Genomic DNA, 23236 nt, shown 5'->3' with positions numbered 1-23236 from the left:
GAAGATCAAAGAGGCAGGAGGAGGGCAGCAAGTCTGAAACAGTGAATTTAACATTTAAAAATAATCATAAACTAAAAGCTGAGAAAGTTTCAGGAAAATGAAGTCTTTTTTTTTTTTTTCAGATGGAGTCTCACTATGTCCCCCTCGGTAGAAGGCTGTGGCATCACAGCTCACAGCAACCTCCAACTCCTGGGCTTAAGCCGTTCTCTTACCTCAGCCTCCCAAGTAGCTGGGACTATAGGCGCCTACCACAAAGCCAGGCTATTTTTTGTTGCAGTTGTCATTGTTGTTTAGCTGGCCTTGGCAGGTTTGAACTCACAACCCTCAGGATATGTAGCTGGTGCCATAACCACTGTGCTATGGGCGCTGAGCCAGGAAAATGAAATCTTGAGGGTCTAACTTTCCAAGGTGAAAGAATTTGGGAGTTTTTTTCCAGATGGTTCCACAAACTTGTCTGTTCTATTCCCAGGCTTGTTTCCATTTAGCTCTCCCCTAAACCATGTGAGAGGTAAAATGGCCCTCCAGTCAGACTGATCTGGAGTCATGCACGACTACACCATTTCTTCTCTGAATCTCTGTTTTCTAGTATGTAATGTGAAAATACTTATACCTTTTGGTGGTGTTGTTATTGTTGTTGCCCAGGCTAGAGCGCTGTGGTATTGGCCGAGTTCACAGCAACCTCAAACTCCTGGGCTCTAGTGATCCTTCTGCCTCAGCCTCCCAAATAGCTGGGACTATAGGCACCCGCCACAAATGCCTAATTTTTTCTATTTTTAGTAGAAATGGGATCTTACTCTTGTTCAGGGTGATCTTGAACTCCTGAGCTCAAGCTATTCTCACCCCTCTGCCTCTCAAGAGAGCGAGGATTACAGGTGTGAGCCACTGTGCCCGGCCTGAGAATACTTATACCTTGAAGAATTATTGTGAAGATCAGAGGTGATATAGTAAAAATGCCTATTAGAAATGTACTGCCTCATGGGAGGCACTCCTACAAAGGTAGTCATTAATAATTATCATTCCAAAATAATAATCCTTTATAATCAGGAATATGTTTAGAACTCTGATGATAGTTCAAAAATACAAAAAAAATTAAATTTAAAAATGGACAAGTTAAAAAATACATTGGTTTCTGGGTTATGGCGATAGAAACACAGTAGCTGCTAATTCATATTTTTGTTGAAAGTTATGAAAACATAAGAGGCAAATGTTCAGTAATACTGGAAATCAGCTAACTTGCTCCACACAGCAAGATTCTGGCAGACCTTATAAAACACAGGGGCATTTTATACTTTTATTCATGTATTTCTGTGTCAACCCAGATGACAATCTTGTTTTTCTCAGATAACACCTAAGGGGTCCAGTGATCAGATTCAAAAGACTGTGCCTGTGATTTGTTAATGGTTATTGAAAAGATTAGAGGCCTAAGAAGCTGTTTTATGTCTTATTATTTTGACTCTGAAAGGCATGTTTGGTCAGACAGAATAAGAGGTGTGTGAGATCTGAGGACAGCATCAGAGGCTGTGTGGGGACCGAGGCAGAGTATTTTTAGGGATGTTCCTCAGCCGTTGTCAACTTGTCAATTATTCCCCCCACACACCCCCACCCCACCCCCGTCCTTCTCCTTCCTCAGTCCAAGGCATTTCATTCACTTCCGGTGGTGCTCCCCATGTTCTATGTCCATCTGTAGCATTGTAGAAATTCATTCCAATGTCATGGTATATTTGATCCTTTCTCTAATTGGTATTCATGAGTGCTTCAGCCAATTCTCAGAGTTCTCAGTGCTTTTTGTACTACCTAAAGCTTTTAAACCTTCACTAAGAAAATGGTCAAAACACATATAACCATTTGTTCAGAAGTCTACACATTCTTTTAAAACTCTAATACACTATTACTTAAATTAAGAAAGTACTGTGTTTCAACATCATACATAGTAATTTTTTTTTTTTTTGGTTAAAATTCTAATTTCAAAGAATTAAGTAAATAAAAGTATGGAAATGTACATAATTCTTATAGTCTCTGCTATCTGTCGCCCGTCAGTACCAACATTTGTCAATTAATGGGCATGTATGCTGCTGATCAGTGGATGTGGCGCATTCACTGGTAGAAGGAATCACAAAATAATCATGTTCAGCTGCACTCTGAGAAGATTTAGCCCCTTCAACTTGTTAGAGGAAAGGGGTTGCTCCTGAACTTAGAGGGCGGCTAAAACACCAGCATGTCATATAACCTAACTGCTTCCACCCCAGTACCTCTCAGCAACATGGTTTGTATGAGGCACTGATATCCAGATCTACGAATTTACAGTGACATTTGGGTACAGAGTTTAGTTATAATAATTCATTTTTTAAGATAGCCAAAATTTGTTAACAGCTTAGATCTAACAACAGAGAAATTGATTAAAAATATTGTGAAATAACACGAAAATATTAGAAGTGATGCTACAAAAACATTTAATTTTATGAAACATGTTTATAACATGCTACTTTATGAAAATAGCAGATTATAGCACAACACTTATAGGATGATTATAATTGTAAAATAATATGATAGCAGAATAAGGGTGGCCATAATTAACAACAATGCATTGTATATTTCAGAATAGGTAGAAGAGGGGTTTTTAACACGTAATGTTTTTATGTAATGTTTTAGTAAAAGTTTTTAACATGTAAAAATTATAAATACTCAAGGTGATGGATACCCTAAATACCACAATTTGATCATTAAACATTCTGTTCATGTAATAAAATATCACACGTACCCTATATAAATATGTACAAATATTATGTATCGATAAAAGCAAATCTAAGCAAAAATACAGAAGGTGCCAAAAATGTATAAACATTTTAAGAAAGGAAAAAGCTATATTTAAATTGTAATACTCAAGTCATGTTTGACTTCTGCAATTACAGGGTGCTCAATATGACTTGTATTCATCTTTTTTTGGATCAGTACATATAGTATTACAATTTTAATAGTTTTCTTCCTTTCTTAAAATGTATACACTTCTTGGGCACTCTGTGTGTGTGTGTGTAAAGGCATAGGAAAAAAGAATAGAAGGTTATTTCTTTTTTTTTTTTTTTTTTTCAGTTTTTGGCTGGGGCTGGGTTTGAACCCACCACCCCCAGTATATGGGGCCGGCGTCCTACTCCTTGAGCCACAGGCACTGCCCAATAGAAGGTTATTTCTAAAATGTGAATAGTGGTTATACTGGATAGTAAGATTGTAAGTGTTTTCATTTTACCTTTATCTTTTCCTATATTTTCAAATTTCCTATAATACATGAAGGCTATTATTATAATTATATACATATATGTATATACATACACACACACACACACACACACTTAAAAGTTCTTCAGTTTCTTACTATGCCATTTTTCTAAGGATTCTATAATCATCACATTGTGGCAACTCCATTGCAGGATCATTCACCTGCAATAATCAAAACCAGATGTGATCTGTTTATGTAGACACTTTCATCTTACACAAACCTGTACCCTTGCATCTGTACTCTGACAGCAGTATTCAGGGTTTTAGGCTTCTCAAGCTGTCAGCCTACGTGAAGCTGAGTTACATACCATAAGCCATCCTTTAGCCCATCACTGGGAGCCAAAGCGTTGCTACATCAAGAGGAATTTCAGGATGGTCTCTCTCTCTCTCTTTGTTTTTGTAGAGATAGAGTCTCACTTTATTGCCCAGGGTAGAGTGCTGTGGCATCATACAGCTCACAGCAACCTCCGACTCCTGGGCTTAGGCAATTCTCTTGCCTCAGCCTCCCGAGTAGGTGGGACTATAGGAGCCCACCACAATGCCTGGCTTTTTTTTTGTTTTAGTTTGGCTGGGGCTGGGTTTGAACCCACCACCCTCAGTATATGGGGCTGGTACCCTACCCACTGAGCCACAGGCACTGGTCCATAGGCTGGTCTCTTTTGCACATTTTTTTTCTTCCAATATGTGCAGCTGCCAGGGAAATGTGATCAGGGCAATCAGGCAGGGTAAGGATTACTAGGAAATGTCCCTTATCCCTAAACAAAACTCCCTGATCCACTCTCCAGAAATGGCCATCATTTCACACTTACTTTCTTGCTTCTTGGATTTTGCAGATGTTTCTATTAATATCAGTTTCCTGGCCAGGCGCAGTGGCTCACACCTATAATCCTAGCACTCTGGGAGGCCAAGGTAGGTGGATTGCCTGAGCTCACAGATTTAAGACCAGCCTAGCCAGAGTGAAATCCTGTTTTTAAAAATAGCTGGGCATTGTGGCGGGTGCCTGTAGTCCCAGCTACTTGGGAGGCTGAGGCAAGAGAATCACGTGAGCCCAAGAGTTTGAAGTTGCTGGGAGCTATGACACCATGGCACTCTACCTCACTTTGTCTACCTAGGGTGACAAAGTGAGAGTCTATCTCAAAAAAAAAAAAAAGAAAAAAAAAAAGAAAAAAATCAGTTTCCTGAAAGTAGCTTTTAGGACTTTCTCCTGGAAGTCTAGCATGATGGCATTTACTACATGCTCATTATGTGCCAAGCATGCTATGCATATACTTACCTCACTGAACCTTTACCAGAGGCAGATATTATCACCCCTATTTTATAGACTGGGCCTCTGATGAAGCAACTTGCCATGATCACAAAGGTGGGAAGTAGGAAGGGGCAAATGAATCCCAAAGATCTTATGGCTTTAAAGCTTGAGTGCTTTGAACCTTTCTCTTCTGGCAAACTATAAATTACTGATCAATTATAAAGAGGTCGTAGTTTATACCGTAAATACAGATTTTCGTAGATTTGTGGATTCATATGGGTTTTGAATCAGTTAACTTGTAGTTTCTATAAATTCAAAATGAAAACAATCTGAAATATTTTAGTACCATCCATACATACCAAACATCCCCCTACTAGTGCTGTACTCTGGGGTCTATGTTAGTACAAAACCCCCTTACGGTCACCTTCCCTTTCTATCCATCCAGGAAGACCCTCCCATCTTCCCTCAGGAGCATTCCTATTTATCTACATGGAATTTTGTCAAGAACGGAAATTCTGAATGTTGCCTCTTCTTTGGGTGCTTCTGGTCTTTCATAAAAGCTAAAGAACAGCTTAAACACTCACTTCTGAACTTAGCAAAGGACTGAGGGTTGTAACTCGGTAGTTAAGATGTAGATGAAACTTAAGATCTAAATCCAAATGGAAAACTGAGAAAGACTACAGTATTTCATACATTTTGTCCAGAAACAGGCCAGACGGATCATTTTAGGCCACACTGTGTAATGAGAGGCTGGATCTATGTGAAAGAAAATACAGCCTGCTGGTTAAGGGCATGGACTAGGGGCCTGACTGCCTCCGTGTAAGTCCTGGTTGAGCAGTTCAGCTGTATGATTTTGGGCCAACTTACTCAACCTCTTGGTTTCTTCATTTATAAAACAGGGGATGATAATAACATGTACCTCACAGGACTGTCTGAGGACAGAACAGTGTCTGACACATCAGCAGTGTTATTTAATTATCAGCTATCCTCCGCCTCCTCATCAGACTATAACAGTTCTATGAGACCTTAACAAGGCTGATGACCTAACTACTACCATCACAGGACCTTCTGTGAGCCAGGTACCTTTCTATAGATCACCTCATTTACTCTGGGAAGAGTATAAAGCCATTTAACAAAGGAAGAAACTATGACTTCCAGAGGCTAACCAGCCTGCTCAGAGTCCATCAGGAAGTAGTGCAAGTGAGTGGGACTCGATGCCCAGGACTGCCGAGGACTGCATTCTGTTACATTATGAACTATAACACCTCATTCATACCAAGTTTTCAATAAATGTCTTGATGATAATTGAGGTTATGATAACCAAGACCTGCTGTATATCAAACTATTTGTCTCTATCAAATGCTTGTTTAATTTTTAGGCAAGTTACATGGGAAGAAAGAAAAAAACAGCTGCCCAAAGCCATTTCGAAAAGACAAGCTGTGAAGTCAACTTCTATGAATATACCTTATGCCAAAAAATGATTACATAAAATATAAAAGGCTCTTTCACACCGAACAGGATGTAGTTCTCAAACAACATGCACCCTTTGGAAAAAGGTTTTAAAATGTCACAGCTGCGCATGAAGGCCACATGCCCTACTTCACAGCAGAGGGAACAAAAGGAAGATTCTGGGAAGCAGCTACTCTGTGGCAATGAGAAAGGCTGCTTGGGTATTCCAATGATGTATTTATTGCAGTAATACCATGTCACCGAATGGTCTAGGAACAAAATACTGCTCTGGCACTTTGGGAGGGTTCCAAGTTATAATATCCAGGCAGGATTTTTATGGGATTTTGTAAACCTGAGGCAAACATCTCAGTATATAAGTTTCAAAGAAAATCTGTAGAATCTGTTGGGCAGAGGATACACATGCTTAGTGCAGCCTCCTTAAATCCCTTTAACTCCTGTGAAACAAAAGATTTTAGCCCACAATTCCTAAACAGCTGAGAGCTAGCTGATAGTTGAAGTCCAATGGAGGGCCAATGCCGTCAAAGTCCAAAGAGGGAAGCCACACTGTCACCTCCACATCATTCTGTGTCTTCTTTCTATGGAAGAAATTTCTTTCAGTCCTTGGTATCAGGAAAAGCTGTACTTCCCTGAAGAAAATGGCTTGCTTTTGCATCTTCAGACAGTTTACCATCATCCTGTAACTAACTGAAGGCATGTCCCTGTCTCCCTGCCCATCAGGAAGCTCCACACTCAGTATGTGCCCAACCATGACTTGGGTCTGCGTTTCTGTGCCAGTTCCCTCTTCAAATCCATTTTGCCACTTAATCATCATTTTTTCCTTTTCCTTTCATATAGTTTCTTTATTGCTTCATTTAAAAAAATCTGTTATAATAATACATGTATTCCAATGTTTCTTGGATCAAGGTAGGATATAAATAATTAACTTATCACTATTATTGCTAAGCATCAGAAGAAGTTTGAGAACACCTGTGTGAGGGAAAAAGATGAGGTTAAAGGCTGAACACTTTCATGGTTATGTTTTCATGTCAACTATTTTCTACTTGTCAACTTAAAGAGCTGCTTTAGTCTGGAAGAACTTCTTAAAACCAGAAAAGGCTAAACGTGAGCAACCAAGAGAAAAGGCTAAGTTTGAGCAGAAGATCCCTGGAGTCGTGCCCTGAGAGGCGGCAACACTGCCAGCTATGCACTCCGGGAAGTTACCGAGTCTCGCCTGTGCGTTTTCTCATCTGTAAAATGGGGATAACAGAACTTCTCTCAGAAGGTTGCTGTGAGGATTAAATGAGACAATCCAGGAATCACCTTCGCAAAGTGCAGCCCATGGCAGCCCATGTTGCTACACAGGCTGAAACAGAAACCATTGCAATGAGGCTGGGGATCCCTAGTCTATGAGGCACACAGGCTAAGGCCCCATCACCAGAAGGTACAGCACGGCAGGGCATGCTGGCTTCAAAATACTTTCTCATGTGGGTCTGAGGAGGGGTGTGGAGTGCGAGAGGGTGCTTATCTATTTAAAAGGCTTGCTTTTAAGCTGCAGGCAGTACTTAAGATGAGAGACTTGTTCAGCAGCCAGGAGTCCTATAGTTCTCTAGTCTCTAGGGTCCCACTCAGACTCTATCGAACAAACTATGACAGCACAGGTATCAGGGCATATGTGATACAATACCATCCATACATCTGTCTAACAAACATTTCTGAGCATCAATAATGTGCCAGGCAGAAATGAATCATCAATGATCTCTGCCTGCAAGGAGTCTGGGAGAGGCAGTGAGACACTCTTGAGCAGATAAATTACAGAAGAGCAGTATCAGTGCTTGTCCTGAGGCAGGAACAAAGTGCGGTGGGAACTGAGAGAGTGGGGACTTCACATTCCCATTCCCTGGGGAGGAGGAAACATCTGATCGGGTTCTGGAAGGACTCAGAGCCAGATGAAGAAGAGGGAAGAAGTACATTCCTACAGAGGGAGCAGCAAGGAGGCACTGGAGCCCAAACAGACCCCGGGAAACTCAGTGTGCAAGAGGCCCAGGCTGTACAGCTGAGGCAAGGGGAAGGTGCATCTGCAAAGCAGCATTTTCTTTTATAAGCAACAGATGCTAACAGAGCAGGGGACTAGCACCATCAGCTTTATATTTTGGTAAGATTCTTCCAGTGGCACTACTGACAATGAATGAGCTGGTGGAAGGGAGACCCATTCAAGACAGGTTGTGCCAAGCCTACTCTGCTATGTGGCAGGAGCTGGCTGAATCCTAAGTTCCTCAGTGAGCCAAAGCCATCACTGACAAGCTCGGACCCAACACCAGCTATTCTAAAATGTCTGCGTGTCATGTCAGCTCCATCGCTTATAACTCTTCCTCCAGGGGCAACTACAATCATTTTCTGCTTGATCTGAATACAAGTGCTGAACTATTCATGTGATAACTGCTGTAGCTTATGCCCCCTCTGAGGCTCAGATTGAGTAATTTGTATTTTAAATAATAAAAAAAGAATAAGCTGACACTACAATAAGGTCACACTTTAGCCTCTTCTGAGCCAATACACAATTTGCTCTCAGTGAAACAGCCGAATATAATCAAATTAAATACAATTCCTATTACAAAAGAAGAAAGACTGGGGCTGTTCCAATAAACCAATTCTCCTGCCTAGTTAAACTGCAAAACCTTCAGGAAAGGTTTTGAAAACATGACCCATCAGTTCTAATTTTTAAAACTTATCCTTTCAGTCAAGACTAGAAAAAGGCCCATTCCAACTTTTATCTTTGCTACAAAGTGCTGTTATCTTGGCTTGATGTCAGGAGCTCTATCTCTCTTTCTGCTGACAAGCAGAGACGAGAAAGATAAGATTGGAAACGAATCTCACTTCTCTGAGTAAATAAATAATCAATACTCATCTAAATGTAAATGAGAAGGTAGCCCCCTCTGATAACAGTGCTCTTATCAGAGAGCCAATTTTCTTCAGACATTTGGCCTCAACCAAATCACCATCATTCAGCCCCAGCCTAATGGCAAAAAATCGTAACTAAATTGAACCGATCACCAGAGATCAACTAAGTTCGGCCCTGGCCACATCAGGTTCAAATGTTTGGGAATGCAATTTTGCCACCATTAACTTTCAATAGCAATGAAGAGCAGACTGGTCAAGGGGCCAGTCTGTGCAATAAACAAACCCCAGCAAGGGGGCCAGCCAGCAGAGGAGGAGGAGTGAGTGGGTTTAAGTACCATGAAGGAAGCAAACCTCAAAACTGTGAAGGAAAGGACACTTCTGGGGGGCAGACAGAAAGCATTCTTTCCTCTATCTAAAGCTCGGCTGAAACTGAGAAGGCATTTAACCTGACTAATAAGGACGATTATTAAAAATTTGTTAAGGAACGTAAATAAGGAAAATAAAAGATATTAAAAAGCTACTGTAGCTAAAAATAACCTAAGGTTCAAATGATCCATTTCCTTTAACTAATTTGTCTCAGACTTACATCTGACCCAGCAGTGCCTCAGTGACCTGATTTTACTGAAAGAAGATGCCGTCTATAAGACAAATCACTTTCAGACCACTGCGCTGGAGTTTCCATTTCTTTGCTGTAAGACTCAATTCACTGCTGATGAGAGTATTGGGGAAATTATGACCATTATTGATAGGACAGCAAAACCACTTTTACACAGAAGTCTTCAAGTCGACAGAAAGCTTGCATTAGACCATTAATGAAGGTGTCAGCTCGAATCAGAAATTAAAGACAAAGGCTGGGAAAGGCCCAATTTTTAAACCATATTACGGGCACCAGACACACAGAAGCAGCAGACATTCATCCTCTTAAGAGTAATAGAGTTTAAATAAGGATGTGCTAAGGAGCGGGCTAATCTGCCTGTGGTTGGGAAAGAAAGTGCTTTGTTTTCACCCAGCCTTGGAGTTCTAAGATCACAAGCTCTCTATACTATCAGTTCCAAATCTTTATCAGCCAAAGGAGGAGATCTGGTGTGAGACAGAACTACTCAAAGTTTTACAACCTCTGCTTGACTATCTAATTCTAGAATGTGGACACATGGTAGTTAGAGTGTGGGTTTCAGAGTCAGATTTGGCTATTTTACAAGGTGTGTGACGTTGGGCAAGTTAGTTAACCTTCATGTGGTAATTCCACAGATTATGTGTAACAATGACTAGGATGAAATAAGCACTCAATAAATGTCAGTTATTACGTTGCCACACAAATTTGAAAAAAATCATCAACTTGCCCTTCCTGAAAACAAGTCAAACATCGCTTTGTTCCCAGACTACAATGGTAACAACAGCACCGACTGACCCGGAGGACTTTACTGGTCCTTAGCAGAGTGCTTCACACGCATTTGCTTTCTGAGACCTCAGAAAACCCTATGAGGGCTAGTGCAGGCCGAGACCTCGTGGTCTCTACCCTGGTCCACCCACAGGAGGAAAATAAACCAAGGAGTGATTACAGCATGTGCCCTTGGTGAAGCCTGGACAAGAATCCAAGTATGTATGATTCCAAAGCCCATGCTCTTAACCACCCTGTAATCCCATCTTTGGGTTAAAAAAAAAATAACTGTAAGGTTGAGATGATTTATCAGTTTAGAAAAGATGTTGGATGGGAACCTAGGGAGCAGGGAAGAGAGTGGGTAGATGATCTTGAGGGGGCAGAAACCGAAAGTCTACCAGGCCTCGTAGCAGACACGTCACGTGGAAACCAGCTGTTTGCCCTGATTTTTCCAGGGGTGTGGGGTGCTGGTGGTGGGTCTTTTACTAAGTAAAGTGATTTACAGAGTTACTGCCTCAATCCATAGTACTGAAAGTGTGATTTCTTAAGGGTTTAACTATACCCATTTCTAGGCTTGTTACAACCTTTTTATTGCGTTAGAAAACATTTACTGGAAATATGTTACTGCTATTACCAGGTCATAAAATAAAAAGAAAAATAGTTTATGTATTGCCATCATTTCTAATCATCAATCAGAAAGTGCCAAGAGGAGGAAAGGAAAGGGCGTATAGCTAAGATTTCCTTCTTTGTGTAAGAGAAAATGTAGGAGCATCATAATTCTTTAGAACAAATTTCTTCTTGAATACCCAGCCTCATGGGTGGGCTCCCAGGAGGAGTAAGGAGAATTCTTTTGGCATAATCTCTCCTCTCTGCAGCCTTGCTCTTTCACCCTACCTTCCTTGGGCCTTGCGTCTCTCAGGGCACGGAGCACCCGGAGTGACAAGTATTTTTGTCTATTTGACATCCTCCCACCCCATTATCAGGGCACTCTTTGATAATGTGGTTGGAGGGGCTTTAAAAAAAAAAATTTAATTCTGTATTCCCAGGGCTCTAGCACAGCAAAAGATATTTGTTGGTACTCAATGATCTTTATTAAATAAAATGACTTCAAAAAGGTAGCATTTAAAATTGAGTAACTCAACAATCCACTTCTAGAAGTCTATCTTATGAAATATTAGCCCAAGTATACAATGATATGTGTTCTAAGATGTTCACTGCAGCACTGTTTTAATATTAAAAATGGCATATTTGGGTGGAGCCTGTGGCTCAGTGACTAGGGCGCAGGCTCCATATAATGAGGGTGGCGGATTTGAACCTGGCCCCGGCCAAACTGCAACAAAAAAATAGCCGGGAGTTGTGGCGGGTGCCTGCAGTCCCAGCTACTCAGGAGGCTGAGGCAAGAGAATTGCCTAAGCCCAAGAGCTGGAGGTTGCTGTGAGCTGTGATGCCATAGCACTCTACCGAGGGCAACAAAGTGAGACTCTGTCTCTTAAAAAAAAAAAGTGGCATACAACCTAAATGTTCTGCAGTAGAAAACTATTATATAAAATACAGTATATCTTCATACTGGCATGTTATACAGGCAGTTACAAAAACAAGCTAAGTTAATGAGACATAGGAAGACTTTTATAATACATTATTAAATGTTTAAAGATATGGGCTATATGCTACATGTTAGTAAAGTAAAGCCCCAACCATATATGTTCATTATGTGTATACCTGAGGAACACATACAAACAGTCTGGAAGGATGTGAGCCACACTTCTCTCATAGCTGCTCTGTCAACTACAACAACCTCTGGGGTAAAGGATGAGCTGGTAGCAAAGAAAGAGATTTTGCTTCTTACTTTATAGATTTCTATCATGTTTGGGTTGACAGTGGACAAATATTGGAATTACATTTGTCATTCAAAAATCCATTTTTTTGTACACCATGGAATATTATGCAGCCTTAAAGAAAGATGGAGACTTTACCTCTTCCGTGTTTACATGGATGGAGCTGGAACATATTCTTCTTAGTAAAGTATCTCAAGAATGGAAGAAAATGTATCCAATGTACTCAGCCCTACTATGAAACTAATTTATGGCTTTCATATGAAGGCTATAACCCAGTTATAACCTAAGAATATGGGGAAGGGGGAGAGGGAGGGGAGGGGAGGGGAGAGGATGGGCGGAGGGTGATTGGTGGGATCACACCTACGGTGCATTTTACAAGGGTACATGTGAAACTTACTAAATGTAGAATATAAATGTCTTAATACAATAAAAAAAAAAAGAAAAACAAAAATACATTTTTTTGGCTCAGCGCCTATAACTCAGTGGGTAGGATACCAACCACATACATTAAGGCTGGCAGCTTTGAGTCCGTCCTGGGCCTGCTAAACAACAATGACAATTATAATTAAAAAAAAAAAATAGCCAGGCATGGTGGCAGGTGCCTGTAGTCTCAGCTACTCAGGAGGCTAAGGCAAGAGAATTGCTTGAGCCCAAGAGTTTGAGGTTGCTGTGAGCTGTGACACCACAGCACTCTACCGAGGGTGACATAGTGACACTCTGTCTCAAAAAAAAAATAAAATAAAACAAAATCCAACTTTGAAAAATGAGGTTGAACAATCTTAAGAGATTATTCCAGTGCTAGACCAGACTAGGGACTGTGGCCTCAGGAACCTCCTCCCACCAGATCTGGCTTCTCACAATCATGTGGGCTAGATGGTTGCTAGAAAGATACCTAAGCAGTTGGGAAGCCAGGAAAAAAAATGGGATAAAGCCTCTTCGAGGATTCCCAAGGAACAGAATCAAGCCATAGGGTAGATCACACAGGCTCACGGAACTGTTCAAAGGAGTTGACAGCAAAGGTGAAGTAGGCTGACGGGAGCATCTGGGGCCAGGCTGCTGGTACCCAAAGGCTGTTTACAAAGGCAAGCCGCGACTGCTGTAGTGTCACCCCCACTTGAATAACTATACCCTGTCTCCTGTGGATTCTACATGGTGCTATGGAAAACAAAGGGTGACACCATACTATACACATCCCTCCAGGGCAGTTCTGATGCCTCCATTCGGACTTTGAAGTAAGTGATGGTGTGTCAGGAGTCTAGCCTTATCGCCCCAAAAGGTGGAGGAAAGGTCTGGATTTGATTTCTGCCCTAAGCTTAATATTAGGTGTGTATCTAGGAAATGCCCTGAAAATTCTGCTGATACCAGTACATTTGAGAGTGTGTTTTAAGTGAGTCTATAAGCCAGACTGCTTGGGTTTGAACTTCCAACTTACTAGCTGTGTGACTCTGAGTAAGTTACTTAACCTTTCTGTGCCTAACTTTCCCATCTGTAAAAGAGGAAAAATAGGACCTATCTCTTAGAGCTGCTGCAATGATTAAATGAGCTAATACAGGTAAAAAGTCTAAGTAGAAGGATGGCTGGCCCACAGTTTCCACTAAGCGTGGGGACCTTCAGCTGCCTGGTCCACAGTTGGGTTGCTGCTTCTGTTTTTAAGCAGCACTCTGAGAGTGGGGTCTCTAGTTCTGTAGCAAGGGCTGGAACCTCTAAGAGTCTGCTACTGGTTTCATCTCATACCCTCCAAACCAAGCCATTTTGACTCTCTGTGCCGTTGCTCATACTAGTCCCTCAGACTCCACTTGAATAACTTCTTTCAAGTAACAATCTTTCCTCTATGTCATTTCTCTAGTCCATGTTTGCTCCTACTCAAGGAGTTAAAACTCTGCTTACATGCCACTGCCTCTGGACTCTTTTGTGCATTCTATACTAAAAAGATCTCTTGTACTACTAGGTATGTGCAAGTTGAAGGTGGAGAGCACATTTTAGCATCCCTGCATTCCCAGGACAGCCTCGGCATACAGCTGTGTTTGGTAAATACGTGGTGATGAAACAAGCCCTGGCTGCTTGGCTACCATCTTGACCTGCTCGTCCTCCAAAGCAGACTTAAGAGCTCCACCTCCATCTTATCCAAAATACTCCCACTGTCGGGAGACTCCCATTAGTGCCCCCGCTCTGCCTGAGCTTCCTGGGGCAGGATGATGCTAGTGTGGATCTAGCTGACTCATCTGGACCCGGGCTGGAGAGTGGAAGGGCACCACTGTGAGGGCCAGGCCCTCCTCCTGATCAGTCTGGTTCCTTCACCTGGGCCTACCTTTGCTAGCTACAGCAACCTATCCCAACACATCTCCTACCCAAGTTATCTCAGCTACAGCACAGGCCTAAGCGAAGCCCACCCAATGTCATAACGAGAAGAAGGTATGTAAAACCAAAAGCTTCAAAAGTTGGAGGAGGCTGGGAGCCGATGGACAGAAGCCTCTTACACACCATCGTAGCAGAGAGTGTGCTAGAAGGAGCAGATACTTACTACCGTGAGGAATGCTAACAGTCTACATCCTGGCACTATCTGGCCAGTGTGAATGTACTTCTCTTTGGAGAAAGAAGGCCAGTATTACTCGTAAAAAAAAGAAAAGAAATACTTTTTCCCTTCTTCAAATCCAGATATCATATTAGAGAGGATGGAAACCTTTAGCACTGTCCCTAAGCATCCAATTTTTCAATCCAATCTGTTTCTCTTAACTTGAGTCACTGTGACATTACCAAATTTTACATACAGTTATCTGTTGCTCTGTAAAGAAATACAGATGGTTTTTGTGGAAATAAACAGTCATTTATTTTAAACAACTGTAAAATAGTTTATGGAAACCAGTGGGGTAATGCATTCAAATAAATGCCAAAACTGGTTGATGGGGAGCCAGGGTGCTAAATCACACTGCTGAGGAATTCAGCTGTGGGGAACAGATAGTAAATCCAGAGTGACAGAATTTCCCGTGATGGCAAAGGTTTCTGACATCCAGTCCAGTACTCAAAAACCACAGCAGTTCAAACCCATTTTCCTTAACACAGCCTTGACAGCCAGTGAAATTAGTGAATTTAGTCACAAGCACCCAAGGACAAAAACAAAAGAAACAAATAAAATGGAGACTTCATTTGTCTGCAGCCTTCTCTGAGCTATATGAAAGTGATGACTCCAATCCAAGTCAATGGAGAGCGAGCTTAGGGCCAAACTGTTTTCAATCATCAGACTTTGTTATGATGCACTGGAATCTGAAGACTTTCATTCAAATCTGTTTATGTCAGAGACTAGCTTGCGTAAACTACATCTTCTCTGAACCTAAGTTAAAATGAGGGTTGCCTATACTGGATACGCTGTTGAGCAGCGTGAGTGAGGCACCAGGAATGATAGCGTCTATTAAGAAGTTGGTGCCAGTGGACCTGGTGGACGGGGCTCCCACCTTGGGTGGGACAAAAGAGCCTCTTAGTAGTTCCCACTAACTCTCCAGTGAAGCACCAGTGACAGCGAATAGCATCGGCCTGGCTTTGCAAGAACAGAGAGTACTCTAAGTGCTCCCATTTTTTTTTTTTACGTTAAGCCCCTGCCCCCCACCTTTTTGCTTCTAAGTTTACAGGGTAATCAACTATAAACTTATTACCCTTCTCTTCTTAAGCTAGCCCTTTTCCCCTGTAACTAGGTTTGCAATGATGACACCACAATTCTCCCAATGAATTAACTTAGCTGTTCAGCAAATATTTACCAAACTCCTGCCATGTACCATGCCCTGAGCTAGGCACTGCAGATGTGAAGACAGATAAGACTGATTCTGTCCCCTCAGGACTCAGCACAATGAACAAGACACTGGCAAGTCTGGAATACTTCTTAGCCTTCCTCCTTGTTGACATTAAATCAACTCCCAAAGTCTGCCCACTTAACACATCTCCTTTGCAAAGACGCTCATCCAGGCCATGGTAATGGTTTCCCAACTGTTTCTGGCCTCTAACCGCCACCCATTTTTCACCCTGGTGCTCTCTAGAGCCAAACTCTGAAGGTTATCACTTCTGTGCTTAAAATCCTCTCACAACACCCTGTGGCCTACCAGCTCTGTACAAACTCCTCACCCTACTCTCAAAGCTTTCTCCTGATTTCTTTTCCTTTCTTCTTCTTCTTCTTCTTTTTTTGGTTGCAGTTTGGCCAGGGCCAGGTTTGAACCCTCCACCCTTGGTATATGGGGCTGGCGCCCTACCCACTGAGCCACAGGTGCCGCCCTCTATTCCTGATTTCTTATCCATCTGTGTTTCCTAGTTCAGTCAAACTGGTCTCACTGTTCAGTGCACATAGGTCACACTTTCCTAATCACATGTTATTGCTATGCCCTTCCCTTCACCCAGGCTGCCTACTCCTCCACTTGTCAAAATCACTCCTTTATGATTATCCCCTAAGTCTTCTCTGTTCTCTGACTCTTTGCACCTACTTGTCTCACTGTTCTCCTTCTGATCCCTCCCCCACATACACACACAATGAATGACATCAGGCCCTACCAGACTGGTCTCCTCCCTTTCCTCATATAAAGAAAGTTGCACCACTTAATATTCTTCTCATCCATAGGCTCTTGTCCTACAAAGGCAAGAGAATTTCTACAAATTCTAGGCCAACCAAAAACAAGGCTTCCTTTTTAAAAATATAACTTTGGTCTTCACATCTCATCCAGGTAACTGCCTTTGCCCCTCCTCCAAACCTGCCCTCGGGGCTGTGCCCTGTGAGGTTCTCAGTGTGCCTTTCTGAAATCCTGCCCTGCCCTCTGACGCTGCCTGCCTGCCTGGATTTCCTTGTGCATAAATCATACATTTAATCATACTGAATTCAACTACACTTGCTTGGTAAAAGTGAGAGGAAAAAGAGGGGGAGACATTTAAACAGTTTGGAGAATTCTACTTGCCATGACTCTTAGTGACCCAATGATCCCCAAATGTATGAGTGTGAGGCAGAAGTCTTATTCATCTTTGCAATTATGGAACCTAGAAAATGTCTGATGAATGACTAACTGAATTATTAATAACTGGGTAGATGGTGGTCTCCAGCCCCTTCTGTAGTAGGAGCATGTTAAGTTTGATTTTAGCATTTAAAGATATTTATTTTTAGCTATTCTAATGCTAGAGTAAAAAGCTATGTGATTTAATGAGAAAAATTACAGTATGGGGGCCTCTGAAAGGGATTTTTAAAGACATTTTTTTTTCCTAGAGGTAATTGGGACTTTTATTCACCTGTTACCTATGTGACCTACCCCTGTAGTGTAGGATGTGGCTCTCTGTGTGGCTGTCCTTAGATGCCAAGCAGCATCTGCTTCTCTGGTCCTTGCTGCTGGGACCTACAGTTCCCCCTGTGTCCTTGTGCTACCCTGCTCCTGACTGCCCATCTGCCCTGTTCCCTGTTATGGGGACCAGACCTTTCAGAGATTGGCTCCACTTGCCAACAAGGCTCTTCTCTGCCTGCCCCACCTTCCTTTTAACAACCATTGTACATGTTGGGGTTGTATTTTCACTTGGGACACAAGCCTCAGCAAATCCTTTTCTCACTACCATTACCCTGTCCAGTTTTATACTACATAATAGCCATCTAAGCTCTTGCTTCAATACCTTCCACTGAATTGGTAAGGCTGTGATGGCAGGGTTCAAATCTCAGCTTCTCTACCAATCCTTAAGCCCTAGGGAATGACTCAAGTGCCCTAAGTACTGTTTCTTTCTCTCTAAATAGGGGATGATGATAATTTCTAACTCATGCACTTATTATATAGGTCAAGTGAGACAGTGACACATGTAAAGCACTTAGTCTGGCACATTAAGGCTCAATAAATAGCTACTATTTCTTACTATTAATATATTAATACAATTTTGTACATTTTACTAAGTTCAACTCTCAAGGTATCAGATAAGAAGCTGAATTATATAGCCTGTTTTATTTTAAGCCAATTGTGATTTAGAACCTAAGATGTTAAAATATGCTTCTGGTTGTGCTACTAACAAAACAAAAAAGTGAAAGCAATGGGGAAAATGGCAGGAGTTGTGGCTGCCAGACATTTTCTTTCCTCAGAGTTTTCTTTCTAGTTACATCTATTATCTGGGAGCCAGGCTGCCCTGCTGGCTTTCCATTTGCCTTGCTAATAACAGTAAATCCAGCAGCTTCCACTGCAGTTCCTGTCTCCTTCAGCTGACTCCCAGGCCAATCAGCATTTCCTCTCTGCTAATGTCAGATGTTCCCTGGAAGTCCTGCTGAAAAGAAAATTTATGACTGAAGTTTCTCCAGCTTTTAACCCTTCTGCATATCCAGCTCCAGAGGCAGGGTGCTCCAGAGGAATGCTAGGTCATTCCTACATGTGCACTCCTGTGTTCTCGCTGATGATTTGCTGCTCTGACAAGGGGCCTCAGACCCCTGGAAGAGCTCAATTGAGCAGCTGGGCAGACAGATGCACACATTCTGGGCTGTACCGAATGTGGACTAAATTTGAGCTGGATTCCTTAGCAGCTAAAACCTCTGTTGAACTATGACTCAAAGCAGTCATCTTCATATTGTATAAAAATAAAGTGTTAGATCACAAAATTGTGAGTTTGACTAGATCTCATAACTGAAATTGGAAGGAAGGGATAAGACTAACATTTACTGAGTAATAAAATAATAGCAGCTAAGATTCACTGGGTACTCCGTGCTTCGCATAGATTTCTACTTCACTCTGCAAATAATGCTATGAAGAAGATACTATTATTATTATTATTTTTTACTCATTAGTGAGAAAAATAAAGTTCAAGTTGTGTAAGAAACTTAGAAGAGACCAGAGAGCTAGAAAAGCAGGAACAAGAGTGGAACCAGGAAGGTTCTAGAACTAAGCTCCATAGCTAAGACTACAACTATAACCTGTGTTCTAGTTGGGAGCTTATTTTACTGAAGTAGAGACTGAAGCAAAGAACTCAGAGAGGGAGAATGACCTGACCAAGGTCACCTAGCCAGTAGTGGGGAGGCCAAGTTTTAAGCCGACAGAGACAGCATGATCTTGTGATCCACAATAGCCACCTCCTGACATAAATCTCCAAGGGCTGCAGGGGAGGAGAAAGCACTGATGAAGGTTTTCGGGAGACAAGTTGGCACTCTACAATCTCTTCAGCCACAGAGAGAACAATGGCTGCCTGCTGAGGCTCAGGCTGGCTGGCAAAGGTGGCAGTGGTGCAGCAGCCACTGCCAACCCCTTACAGACCTTATGTTCTTGGCACAGGAAGGGTCTCATCACAAGGTTTTCATTTTAAGTAAGTTCAGGACTTTTGGAATATCTATACTCTAGATCAGTGGGCTTTTTGATGACCTTTTCTCTACCTCTCCACTGAAGTTTGATGATATACTTAACCAGTTTAGCAGAGTCAGTGAACTAATTTTTGTCCCAATTTAAAAAGAAAAAAGAATGTCAAAATGTACATATGACAGCTGTTTGAAACTCTAATGTTATGGAAAAGCAGCTGTTTTCATTTATATTTGAGAAATTAGTCATTCTTAGAATGGGACAGAGAATTCAGCTAATAGCTTGTGTTTTAGCCTACGGAAAATACAGGTCACAGTGGCAAAATCACAATATTATTCACATAATATTTTTGTCTTAAAAGTTTTGAAATGTTTATAATGAGAATCAAGTATTTAATAATGATGTTCTCATAGAAATGTGACATCCGACATGATGAAATGAATGGATGGTAGCTTTTAGGAGAAAGGAAGTTTCCAAATAGGGAAAGTCCATGTTAAGTGAGGGAGAGAGAAATCTAAGACCCAGAATTTCACAGCAAGCTGTTTTCTTTTTATGAATTTCAAAAATTTTAAATTATCAAACTTACACATACATAGTTTTAAAAGTAAATAATGCTGTAAGTCTTATGGTGAACACAGAAATCTCCTGGGTCCATTCCTGAGCTCCTCCTTATAGGCAATTAGTTTAAGCTGGTTTTGGTGATTTCTTCTAGTATTCACCTTCATATTTTTTATTAGCATTCCTATTCAGGTATTTTTAAAAATTAGTATCAATATCAGAGATTTCAACCAAGCCCGGTGGCTCACGCCTATAATCCTAGCACTCTGGAAGGCCAAGGTAGGTGGATTGCCTGAACTCAGGAGTTCAAGACCAGCCTGAGCAAGAGCAAGACTCCATCTCTAAAAATAGCCGGGTGCTGTGGCAGGTTCCCAGCTGCTTGGGAAACCGAGGCAAGAGGATCACTTGGGCCCAAGAGTTTGAGGTAGCTGCAAATTATGATGCCACGGCACTCTACTCAGGGTGACAAAATAAGACAAAAAAAAAAAAATCAGACAATATCTATTAACTTTCACCTTACAGGACAAGGATACAGTGGAGGCTCTTTCCCTTCTTTCACACACCCCCTCTGGAAAGTGAGTTTGTGATGCTTTTCTTTCTAATACAGTGTGTGCAGTAGCTTCCTCCAGCCAGGTACCCTTTCCTGACTACTGACGCTTAAAATGACTGTTTTTGGTGTACATACTCCTCTGGCTCCCAAGGACTCCTGAGATCTGTATCATTATTAAAACCTGGGCGGCAACACTAATTTCAACTGATACCAATCACCTTTCATTGCTAAGACATTTACATTTTCATTTGATGATTTAATTCTCTGAGGGAGTTTGATCTCTGACAATCAAAGAATAGTGAGTCTGCTGCCAAACAGAAAGCAGTGACCTAGGCTAGCAGGCAGTGAAGCAGCTATATTCTGGATTGCCTTTCATTCCACAAAATGTGTCAGCCACCACCTCTGGGCCAGCTGTGATGCTGGTAAACCACAAGGAAGCCATTGCCTTCCCACAGGAGCTTTCATTTACTCAAATCACAACTCAACATCCCTCTCCCCAAGGAAGAGGAAGACCTCTCATCCTTTTCTTTTGCAAGTAGTCACCCTAGCAAGACCAGTGTGTTAGAACTGACTGGGGACCATGGCATCTTTGCCACAGGACCAAGTGGCTGAGGGATACTATTCTCTCTAGCAGCTTCCAAGGCTGAGACATGGCTTGTTTCTCACTGTTGATCCAGATGGAGTCACCTGCTGCCCTGTTCACTTCCCTTTCCATCAGGGAGTGGTGTTGGTATCCTAATAGTAGATGTATAGAAATAAATGGAAAGACTGAGGTAATGGCTGATGTGGGGGACAACAGACACTCTCTTCAGGAACTACAAACCTGGGGACTCGAAGTTTTTTCTGTCAGAAAATTAAAGGACTTATAAAAGTTGGAAGCAAGAATCCCTGTCAGAAGCGTCTTATTGGTTTACCTTTTTTTTTGAGACAGAGTCTCACTATGTCACCCTTGGGAGAGTACCGTGGTATCACAGCTCACAGCAACCTCAAACTCTTGGGCTTAAGCGATTCTCTTGCCTCAGTCTCCCAAGTAGCTGGGACTACAGGTGCCCACCACAAAGTCCGGCTATTTTTTTGTTGTTGTTTAGCAGGCCTGGGCCGGGTTCAAATCCGCCAACCTCGATGCATGTGGTTGACACCATAACTACTGGGCTATGGGCACCGAGCTCTCCCCCATTAGAGTGTCAGCTCTCTGCAAATAGGCAACTGTCATTCTTATTCACTGCCTGGAATACAGTGGAGACTCTATGAACATTTACTGAATGGTGAGTTTGGTTTCAGATATGCTGCACCTGACAGATCTGCCTGACCCTCACGGTTTTTTAAACTTAAAAAACACTTTATCTTAATTTACATTGTTCTGCTATTAAATGTAGTGTGCATTAAAAAAAGGAAAGCTCAAGTTTTGCTATGATTTGATATTTCTATGATTATGTGGTGACAGTTTCTGGGAAGATTGAGGAGTTCCAATAGACTACCTCGTATCTTTTGCAGCACTTGGGCTTTAATCACATCTCACTGACTTTCGGTTGAAAAATTGGTTCGATGACACAGTCAAATCTCCACACCTGGCTGACTGCCATACGGTGATTAGTAGCTAGGTAACCAGAGAGGTAGATGCTGATATGTCCTCTCCTCAGACCTGCCTCACAGTGCTAACCCAATGCCATTTTCCCGATTTTAAGTTATCTTTGTCTGTGGACATTATTGTCATTGTAAGGCAGAAAAAGAAATAACTTCACTGACTAGCTATTTTTCTTCTTTTTCATTTCTTAATGCACTTAAAGCTGCTACAGATATGCAGTAGAAAGTACTGCTATTTGTAATTTACTCAAAAAGGAAAAACTATGCAAAGTTATTACCTCAGTTGTTAGAAACTGCCTTTTAAATTGCTTATGGGGAGGAAAGGGCTCCAGTGTCAGGGATATGCCAGCGGTGGAATAGGAGGTGGGTATCTCAGGTCCCTAGCTGGTCTTTGGAGGCATCTTCTGTGGGGTAACTCTTCTAAAGCACGGGGGGGACTTTTCACAAAAAGTAGCCAAAATCAGCCTTAGAAGGAGTTATCCAAGACTAAGTTTTTCTTACTACTAATAACAGGATAAATACTTGAATGGCCTGGCTAAAGAAAGAGGGCTACTTGCTTCCTCTGGGGAGACTGAGACTCTTTGCGCAGGCTGGAGAGATTTCAGAGGCACATGTAGCACTCCAAACCTCTCAGTCTATAATCCCACAATTCTTACCTCAAAAATCATACTGAAGTATATTTCCTCTTTTAAAGGTTTTTGATAAGAAGCAACTGGCTCTGTGAGCTACTAGACTGTTAATACATGGCTCTTTATTATAAAATCACTTGCAAATATGTTTGTTACTGGAAGTTATGGTTTATTCACTTTATCTCTAGACTCTCTCTCTCTCTTTTTTTTTTTTTTTTGAGATAGAGTCTCACTCTGATGCCCTAGACTAGAGTGTCCCCCCATAAGCAACCTCAAACTCTTGGGCACAAGCGATCCTCTTGCCTCAGCCTCCCATGTAGCTGGGATTGCAGTGGCCTGCCACAACACCTGGCTAGTTTTTCTATTTTTAGTAGAGACAGGGTCTCACTCTTGCTCTGGTTGGTCTTGAATTCCTAAACTCAAGAGATCTACCTCGGCCTCCCAGAGCGCTAGGATTACAGGCATGAGCCAACACACGCTGGCCTTCTCTCTAGAGTCTTTGGCACAGAAACTTAAATTTGTTTGTATAAGCTATATGATGAATGAGCCTTGTGACCATTAATCC

General features: G+C 41.8%; 1 protein-coding gene across 1 annotated transcript in view; it reads right to left on the bottom strand.

Annotated features, from left to right (window-relative positions):
* The window catches only part of MAPKAP1 (MAPK associated protein 1), a 284441-nt gene that overhangs the window by 73656 nt on the left and 187549 nt on the right, over window positions 1-23236 (bottom strand).

Source organism: Nycticebus coucang, chromosome 2, assembly GCF_027406575.1.
Source record: "Nycticebus coucang isolate mNycCou1 chromosome 2, mNycCou1.pri, whole genome shotgun sequence".
In the NCBI taxonomy this organism is placed as follows: Eukaryota; Metazoa; Chordata; class Mammalia; order Primates; family Lorisidae; genus Nycticebus; species Nycticebus coucang.
Note: the sequence above shows the minus strand (reverse complement) of the source record. Positions and strands in the feature narration are given on the sequence as shown.